The following is a 10,169-nucleotide window of genomic DNA, read 5'->3' on the forward strand; positions in this document are numbered from 1 at the left end:
TAGGAGAGCGAGGATAATGTTTAGTGTGAGAAGAGAGAATCATGTGGAGTGGTGCAGCCCTCATTATTGACTGGGCGGAAGAAAGCTCCAGTTCATGCAGTCTGACAAACCCTGCTGACTAATGCCTGCCAAGCAGTAGTGGAAAAAGTACCCAAATGTCAGAGTTGAGTAAAAGTAAAGATACCGTAATAGAAAATTACTCAGGTAAATGTGAAAGTCACATATTAAAACCCTACTTAAGTATCAAAAGTAATGTAATTACTAAAACATACTTAAGTATCAAAAGTAAAAGTATAAATAATTTCAAATTCCTTATATTAAGCAAACCAGACAGCACCATTTTCTTGTTTTTTTTAAATGGATAGTTAGGGGAACACTCCAACACTCAGACATCATTTACAAATGAAGCATGTGTTCAGTGAGTCCACCAGATCAGAGGCAGTAGGGATGACAAAGGATTTTCTCTTGATAAGTGTGTGTTAGACCATTTTCCTGTCCTGCTAAGCATTCAAAATGTAACGAGTACTTTTGGCTGTCAGGGAAAATGTATGGAGTAAAAACTACACAATTGTTGAGGAATGTAGCGAAGTAAAAGTTGTCAAAATTATAAATAGTAAAGTACAAATACCCCCAAAACCTTCTGAAGTAGTACTTTAAATTATTTTTACTTAAGTACTTTACACCACTGCTGCCAAGATCAATGGAGGCAGGGGGCTAGGGCGCTACTTCCCGCATAACCTTGCCATTGCCATAATAGCCAGGTTGCAAGGAGACCGGCTCATGGAAACAGAAGGTTGTTACATCAGCCCTGGATTTAACAAATGGTAAAATAGCCCTCTTAGTCACAGGGGAGGGTCTGAGGTACTAAAGATAGTCGCAGAAGCGAGGTGGACAGGGAAGGATGGAGGGAGGGAGAGGGGGGATAGATGGATGCTGAGTTTAATATGAATGAGTGTGCCCAATGGCTTTGGAGACTCTGTTTGTCCATTTAGGTTTATGTAAGAAGGCTGTAAGGTCAGCACGGCCACCCACTCAAGGGCATGAAAGAGTTGGTTATTCAGCAGAAAAATGTTAAAGCTCATCTACTTTCTCTCACCCCTTAACTCCCCCTTAATCATGAATCACCCCATCTTTCTTCCTTCTCTCTTTCCCTCTTCCCTCTCACTCTCTTTCTCTTTTCCCCCAATTTTCCCTCCCTCCCTCACCCTCTCTCTCTCCCCTATATCCATCCCTGGCTAGTAGGCTGTACACACAGCAGCGGAGTGCGGAGGCCCACTCAGCACTCTCAGGGAGCTGAAGGCCGTCCACTCCCACTCGGTCTCTGCGTCATGGAACAGAGATCCCTCAGAGATGACACAGAACAGATGGAGGAGGAAAAACACACCGTCCCTCCATTGTTTTAACCACAGATGCATCCTAAATGGCAGCCTTTCCCCTATTTAGTGCAGTACTTTTGAGCAGATTCCTATTTGGCCGCTATATACAGTAGTGCAATACTTTTGACCAGAGCCCTATGTTCCTGGTCAACGGCAGTGCACTATATATACACTCTTAGAAACAAAGGTGCTATCTAGAACCAAAAAGGGTTCTTTGGCTGTCCCCATAGGAGAACCCTTTTGGACCCAGGTAGAACCCTTTTGGTTCCAGGTAGAACCCTTTTTGGTTCCATGTAGAACCCTTTCCACAGATGGTTCTGCATGGAACCAAAAATAGCTCTACCTGGAACCAAAAATGGTTCTTCTATTGGGACAGCCATATGTGTTGGGAATACAGAGCCATTTGGGATGCACACATAACAAATGATTAGGACCACTCTTTATACATAAGCAACGCAAATAAAGATAAAGTTTGATTTTTAAAAAATACTACATCTGTGTGGTGGTTAACCTCTCTAGGGTAGGGGGCAGTATTTGCACGGCCGGATAAAAAACGTACCCGATTTAATCTGGTTATTACTACTGCCCATAAACTAGAATATTCATATAATTGTTTGATTTGGATAGAAAACACCCTAAAGTTTTTAAAACTGTTTGAATGGTGTCTGTGAGTATAACAGAACTCATATGGCAGGCAAAAACCTGAGAAGATTCCTTACAGGAAGTGCCCTCTCTGACCATTTCTTGGGCTTCTACACTCTCTGAAGATCTCTGCAGTAAACGTGACACTTCCTACGGCTCCCATAGGCTCTCAGAAGGCGGCAAAACGGTGAATGGTTACTTTGCAGGCCCTGGCTGAAAAACAGTAGCGCATTTGGATAGTGGTCGATCTGAGAACAATGAGACTGAGGCGCGTGGACGAGGCGACACCAGGTTTTTATTTTTTCGTCTTTGAACCAAAACAGGGTTTCCCGGTCTGAATATTATCGCTTTTTTAAGAGAAAAATCGCATAAAAATTGATTTTAAACAGCGGTTGACATGCTTCGAAGTACGGTAATGGAATATTTAGAATTTTTTTGTCACGAAAACCGTCGGGCGCGTCACCCTTCGGATAGTGTCTTGAACGCACAAACAAAACAGAGGATATTTGAACATAACTATGGATTATTTTGAACCAAACCAACATTTGTTATTGAAGTAGAAGTCCTGGGAGTGCATTCTGACGAAGAACAGCAAAGGTAATCCAATTTTTATTATAGTAAATCTGAGTTTGGTGAGGGCCAAACTTGGTGGGGTTCAAAATAGCTAGCCCGTGATGGCGAGCTATCTACTCAGAATATTGCAAAATGTGCTTTTGCCGAAAAGCTATTTTAAAATCGGACATAGCGATTGCATAAAGGAGTTCTGTATCTATAATTCTGAAAATAATTGTTATGTTTTTTGTGAACGTTTATCGTGAGTAATTTAGTAAATTCACCGGAAGTGAATCGGACAGTGTGGTTAGATTAACCTCTCTAGGACCGGCGGGACGAATTCGTCCCACCTACGTAACAGCCAGTTGAATCCTGTGGCGCGATTTTCAAATACCTTTGAAATGCTATTACTTCAATTTCTCAAACATATGACTATTTTACAGCTATTTAAAGACAAGACTCTCGTTAATCTAACCACACTGTCCGATTTCAAAAAGGCTTTACAACGAAAGCAAAACATTAGATTATGTCAGCAGAGTACCCAGCCAGAAATAATCAGACACCCATTTTTCAAGCTAGCATATAATGTCACAAAAACCCAGAAGACAGCTAAATGCAGCACTAACCTTTGATGATCTTCATCAGATGACACACCTAGGACATTATGTTATACAATACATGCTTGTTTTGTTCAATCAAGTTCATATTTATATAAAAAAACAGCTTTTTACATTAGCATGTGACGTTCAGAACTAGCATACCCCCCGCAAACTTCCTGCGAATTTACTAACAATTTACTAAATTACTCACGATAAACGTTCACAAAAAGCATAACAATTATTTTAAGAATTATAGATACATTACTCCTCTATGCACTCGATATGTCCGATTTTAAAATAGCTTTTCGGTGAAAGCACATTTTGCAATATTCTAAGTAGGTAGCCCGGCATCACAGGGCTAGCTATTTAGACACCCACCAAGTTTAGCCTTCACCAAAGTCAGATTTACTATTAGAAAAGTTTGATTACCTTTCCTGTTCTTCGTCAGAATGCACTCCCAGGACTTCTACTTCAATAACAAATGTTGGTTTGGTCCAAAATAATCCATAGTTATGTTCCAACAGCGACGTTTTGTTTGTGCGTTCTAGACACTATCCCAATGGTAAATAACGGTCACGCGCACGGTGCATTTCGTGACATAAGATTTCTAAATATTTCATTACCGGACTTCGAAGCATGTCAACCGCTGTTTAAAATCAATTTTTATGCCATTTTTCTCGTAAAAAAGCGATAATATTCCGACCGGGAATCTGCAATTAGGTAAACAGCCGAAAGAAAATACAGCACAGGGTCGAATCAGACACGCGCCTAATTCCATTGTCCTCTTATCGGCCACTTGGCAAAGGCGATTATGTGTTTCAGCCAGAGGCTGCCTCGTCATCGTTCAGGTTTTTCCCGGGCTCTGAGAGCCTATTGGAGCTGTAGGAAGTGTCACGTTACAGCTAAGATCCTGACTCTTCAATAAACAGAAGCAAGAACAACAACACCTTGTCTTCCTGCATGAAATCTTCTCAGATTTTTGCCTGCCATAGGAGTTCTGTTATACTCACAGACACCATTCAAACAGTTTTAGAAACTTTAGGGTGTTTTCTATCCAAAGCCAATAATTATATGCATATTCTAGTTACTGGGCAGGAGTAGTAACCAGATTAAATCGGGTACGTTTTTTATCCGGCCGTGAAAATACTGCCCCCTATCCCAAAGAAGTTAACGAGAGTCTTGTCTTTAAAATGTGTAAAATAGTCATATGTTTGAGAAATTGAAGTAATAGCATTTCTAAGGTATTTGAATAATGCGCCACGTGATTCCACTGGCTGTTGAGTAGGTGGGACGATTCGTCCCACAAACCCTAGAGAGGTTAATTAACTAGAATATCAATTGATGACCGAATGCTTTGAGGGTAACACCTGGACTTGAATCAGGGATGGAGAAATTCATGCATGTACTTATACATGTAGCTGATGCATTCTTTCAAAGTGGAATTTTTCCATTTCTCCCTTGTGGCAGGACAATGCTTACAGTATATATTACCTATAGCTAACTATATATGTACAGTACATGACATTCAGGAACAAATGCTCTGAATCGCCCCCCATCACCTTGAATGGACCAACATAGCAAACTGCAATCTGTGATAATTGTCTTAAATGTTCCTTGCTGCTCCTCCACGGCTTTTTTTTAACCATTAAAAAAACAGTTTAGTTCCTTCTCCTGGGAAAGAAAACCATGAGGGCTATGAAAATAATTCTCTCAGCTCAAATCAACTGACCTGTTGCATACGGAGGACTCAACATCTCAGGGCTCGCTCAATTGCTGTAACCATGGTGACCAAATGCACATCCGTCCTTGAAATCACAGGCCATTTAATCAATGACCAACTACGCAGAGACACGACTTGGGTCGTAATGTGTATATTGTGTGGCCACCTGTTGTTGCTATGCTGTCACCTAACCTCTGCTGCTGTTATAACCCCTATTTCTAACCATTGCGTAACTATCATCCAGTAGTAGAAATACACGCCATTGCTGCACTTTGAAGCTCTCTCTAGAATGACCTTTTACAAAGACAGGCTCTTTGTTCAGAAGTGATGAAAGCTGTTTGCCCATAAACCATCTCACTCACTATATCCTCATATTCATGTGGCTCACAGATGGCCTTTATTATTGGATCGGAGGCTAGTCTGTAACACTAAAAAAGGATAAGCCCATGCAGCATTTGGCTGTTCTGAGTAAGGAAGGATTCAATGAGACAATGGGGAAGCTGGGCAGATCTACACTCCAGGGGCTTACCTTTTGGTAGAACACCCTATTCTTTATGTAAGAAGACGACAAGAAGATGGGGCCGGCAGCTCTGCTTCTAGCTCCGAAGCAACTTTGCATTATTTTGCTTTTTTATATGTTATTAGCCCAGATTGTTTTTGTGTTATTACATACAGCCAGGAAAGAGCTTTTGGATATCAGAGTGGCGTTAACTCACCAGCAATACGACAAGGGATACAACTTTCCCAAATTGGATCCTTTGTTCGTACCCCCCAGTGCAATTTAATTTATTCCAGAGGCTGCTCCAAAACACTGGAGGCGGAGAAGAGGGATTCGGAGTGGACTTCTAGTCCAACTCAGGAGGCGTGCACACCATCCACCGCTTCCGAGTATATTACTCGCTAATGTTCAGTCTTTGGATAATAAAGTAAACGAGCTCAGGGCGAGAATCTCCTTTCAGAGAGACATCAGGGATTGTAACCTATTCTGTTTCACGGAAACATGGCCCTCTCAGGAAATACTGTCCCCGTCCATACAGCCATCTGGGTTCTCAGTACATCGCGCAGACAGGAATAAAGAACTCTCCGGGAAGAATAAAGGCGGCGCTGTATGTTTCATGATTAACCACTCATGGTGTGATTGTGATAACATACAGAAACTCAAGTCCTTTTGTTCACCCAACCTAGAATACCTCACAATCAAATGCCGACCGTATTACTTCCCAAGAGAATTCTCTTAGTTTATAGTCACAGCCGTGTATACTTCCCCTCAAGCCAATACCACGATGGCCCTAAAAGAACTATACTGGACTTTATGCAAACTAGAAACCACATATCCTGAGCCCAAATGTATTGTAGCTGGGGAATTTAACAAAGCAAATTTGAGGAAAACGCTACCGAATTTCTACCAACACATTGACTGTAGTACTCACGCTGGGAAAACATTGGACCACTGCTACTCAACTTTTTGAAATGCCTACAAGGCCCTCCTCTGCCCTCCCTTCAGCAAATCTGATCACGACTCCATTTTGCTCCTCCCTTCCTATAGGCAGAAACTCAAGCAGGAAGTACCCGTGCTAAGGTCTATTCAACGCTGGTCTAACCAATCGGAATCCATGCTTCAAGATTGTTTTGATCACACGGACTGGGATATGTAACCTCTGAGAATAACATTGACGAATACATGGATACGGTGACTGAGTTCATCAGGAAGTGTATTGGAGATGTTCTACCCACTGTGACTACTAAAATCTACCCAAACCAGAAACCATGGATAGATGACAGCATTCGCAGAAAGCTGAAAGTGCGAACCACCGCATTTAACCATGGCAAGGTGACTGGGAATATGGCCGAATAAAACAGTGTAGTTATTCCCTACATAAGAAAATCAAACAGGCAAAAATGAGACAAAGTGGAGTCGCAATTCAACAGCTCAGACACGAGATGTATGTGGAAAGGGTCTACAGACAATCCCGGACTACGAAGGGAAAATCAGCTACATTGCGGACACTGACATTACATTTACATTTGACATTTAAGTCATTTAGCAGACGCTCTTATCCAGAGCGACTTACAAATTGGTGCATTCACCTTATGATATCCAGTGGAACAACCACTTTACAATAGTGCATCTAAATCTTTTAAGGGGGGGGTTAGAAGGATTACTTTATGCTATCCTAGGTATTCCTTAAAGAGGTGGGGTTTCAGGTGTCTCCGGAAGGTGGTGATTGATTCCGCTGTCCTGGCGCCGTGAGGGAGCTTGTTCCACCATTGGGGTGCCAGAGCAGCGAACAGTTTTGATTGGGCTGAACGGGAACTGTGCTTCCGCAGAGGTAGGGAGGCGAGCAGGCCAGAGGTGGATGAACGCAGTGCCCTTGTTTGGGTGTAGGGCCTGATCAGAGCCTGAAGGTACGGAGGTGCCGTTCCCCTCACAGCTCCGTAGGCAAGCACCATGGTCTTGTAGCAGATGCGAGCTTCAACTGGAAGCCAGTGGAGAGAGCGGAGGAGCTGGGTGACGTGAGAGAACTTGGGAAAGTTGAACACCAGATGGGCTGCGGCATTCTGGATGAGTTGTAGGGGTTTAATGGCACAGGCAGGGAGCCCAGCCAACAGTGAGTTGGTGTAATCCAGACGGGAGATGACAAGTGCCTGGATTAGGACCTGTGCTGCTTCCTGTGTGAGGCAGGGTCGTACTCTGCGAATGTTGTAGCGCATGAACCTACAGGATCGGGTCACCGCCTTGATGTTAGTGGAGAACAACAGGGTGTTGTCCAGGGTCACGCCAAGGTTCTTAGCACTCTGGGAGGAGGACACAATGGAGTTGTCAACCGTGATGGCGAGATCATGGAACGGGCAGTCCTTCCCCGGGAGGAAGAGCAGCTCCGTCTTGCCGAGGTTCAGCTTGATGTGGTGATCCATCATCCACACTGATATGTCTGCCAGACATGCAGAGATGCGATTCGCCACCTGGTTATCAGAAGGGGGAAAGAAGAATATGAATTGTGTGTCGTCTGCATAGCAATGATAGGAGAGATCATGTGAGGATATGACAGAGCCACGTGAATAGGTGTATAGCGAGAATATGAGAGGGCCTAGAACAGAGCCCTGGGGACACCAGTGGTGAGAGCACGTGGTGCAGAGACAGATTCTCGCCACGCCACCTGGTAGGAGCGACCTGTCAGGTAGGACGCAATCCAAGCGTGGGCCGCGCCGGAGATGCCCAACTCGGAGAGGGTGGAGAGGAGGATCTGATGGTTCACAGTATCAAAGACAGCAGATAGGTCTAGAAGGATGAGAGCAGAGGAGAGAAAGTTAGCTTTAGCAGTGCGGAGAGCCTCCGTGACACAGAGAAGAGCAGTCTCAGTTGAATGACCAGTCTTGAAACCTGACTGATTTGGATGAAGAAGGTCATTCTGAGAGAGATAGCAGGAGAGCTGGCCAAGGACGGCACGTTCAAGAGTTTTGGAAAGAAAAGAAAGAAGGGATACTGGTCTGTAGTTGTTGACATCGGAGGGATTGAGTGTAGGTTTTTTCAGAAGGGGTGCAACGCTCGCTCTCTTGAAGACGGAAGGGACGTAGCCAGCGGTCAAGGATGAGTTGATGAGCGAGGTGAGGTAAGGGAGAAGGTCTCCGGAAATGGTCTGGAGAAAAGAGGAGGGGATAGGGTCAAGCGGGCAGGTTGTTGGGCGGCCGGCCGTCACAAGACGCGAGATTTCATCTGGAGAGAAAGAAGTCAAAGCACAGGGTAGGGCAGTGTTAGCAGGACCAGCGGTGTCGTTTGACTTAGCAAACGAGGATCGGATGTCGTCGACCTTCTTTTCAAAATGGTTGATGAAGTCATCAGCAGAGAGGGAGGAGGGGGGGGAGGGGGAGGAGGAGCCCTGTTCTGTGAGCTCGCAATGAGTCGTCGAGCCACGGAGCAGGAGGGGAGGACCGAGCCGGCCTGGAGGATAGGGGACATAGAGAGTCAAAGGATGCAGAAAGGGAGGAGAGGAGGGTTGAGGAGGCAGAATCAGGAGATAGGTTGGAGAAGGTTTGAGCAGAGGGAAGAGATGATAGGATGGAAGAGGAGAGAGTAGCGGGAGAGAGAGAGCGAAGGTTGGGACGGCGCAATACCATCCGAGTAGGGGCAGAGTGAGAAGTGTTGGATGAGAGCGAGAGGGAAAAGGATACAAGGTAGTGGTCGGAGACTTGGAGGGGAGTTGCAATGAGATTAGTGGAAGAACAGCATCTAGTAAAGATGAGGTCAAGCATATTGCCTGCCTTGTGAGTAGGGGGGAAAGGTGAGAGGGTGAGGTCAAAAGAGGAGAGGAGTGGAAAGAAGGAGGCAGAGAGGAATGAGTCAAAGGTAGACGTGGAGAGGTTAAAGTCACCCAGAACTGTGAGAGGTGAGCCATCCTCAGGAAAGGAACTTATCAAGGCGTCAAGCTCATTGATGAACTCTCCAAGGGAACCTGGAGGGTGATAAATGATAAGGATGTTAAGCTTGAAAGGGCTGGTAACTGTGACAGCATGGAATTCAAATGAGGTGATAGACAGATGGGTCAGGGGAGAAAGAGAGAATGTCCACTTGGGAGAGATGAGGATCCCAGTGCCACCACCCTGCTGACCAGAAGCTCTCGGGGTGTGCGAGAACATGTGGGCAGACGAGGAGAGAGCAGTAGGAGTAGCAGTGTTATCTGTGGTAATCCATGTTTCCGTCAGTGCCAAGAAGTCGAGGGACTGGAGGGTAGCATAGGCTGAGATGAACTCTGCCTTGTTGGCCGCAGACCTGCAGTTCCAGAGGCTGCCGGAGACCTGGAACTCCACGTGGGTCGTGCGCGCTGGGACCACCAGGTTAGATTGGCAGCGGCCACGCGGTGTGAAGCGTTTGTATGGCCTGTGCAGAGGGGAGAGAACAGGGATAGACAGACACATAGTTGACAGGCTACATCTTGCTTCCGGACAAGCTAAACACCTTCTTTGCCCTTTTTGAGGATAAGACATTGCCACAGACTGTGGGCTCTACTTCTCTGTGGCCGACGTGAGTAAGACATTTAAGTGTGTTAACCCTCGCAGGGCTGCCGGCCCAGATGGCGTCCCTAGCTGCGTCTTCACTGAATGTGCGGACCAGCTGGCTTGAGTGTTTACGGACATATTCAATCTCTCCCTATCCCAGTCTGCTATCCCCACCTGCTTGAAGATGTACACCATTGTTCCTGTACCCAAGAAACCAAAGGTAACTGAACTAAATTACTATCGCCCCATACCACTCACTTCTGTCATCATGATATGCTTTGAGAG

Source organism: Salmo trutta, chromosome 33 (genome assembly GCF_901001165.1).
Source record: "Salmo trutta chromosome 33, fSalTru1.1, whole genome shotgun sequence".
In the NCBI taxonomy this organism is placed as follows: domain Eukaryota; kingdom Metazoa; phylum Chordata; class Actinopteri; order Salmoniformes; family Salmonidae; genus Salmo; species Salmo trutta.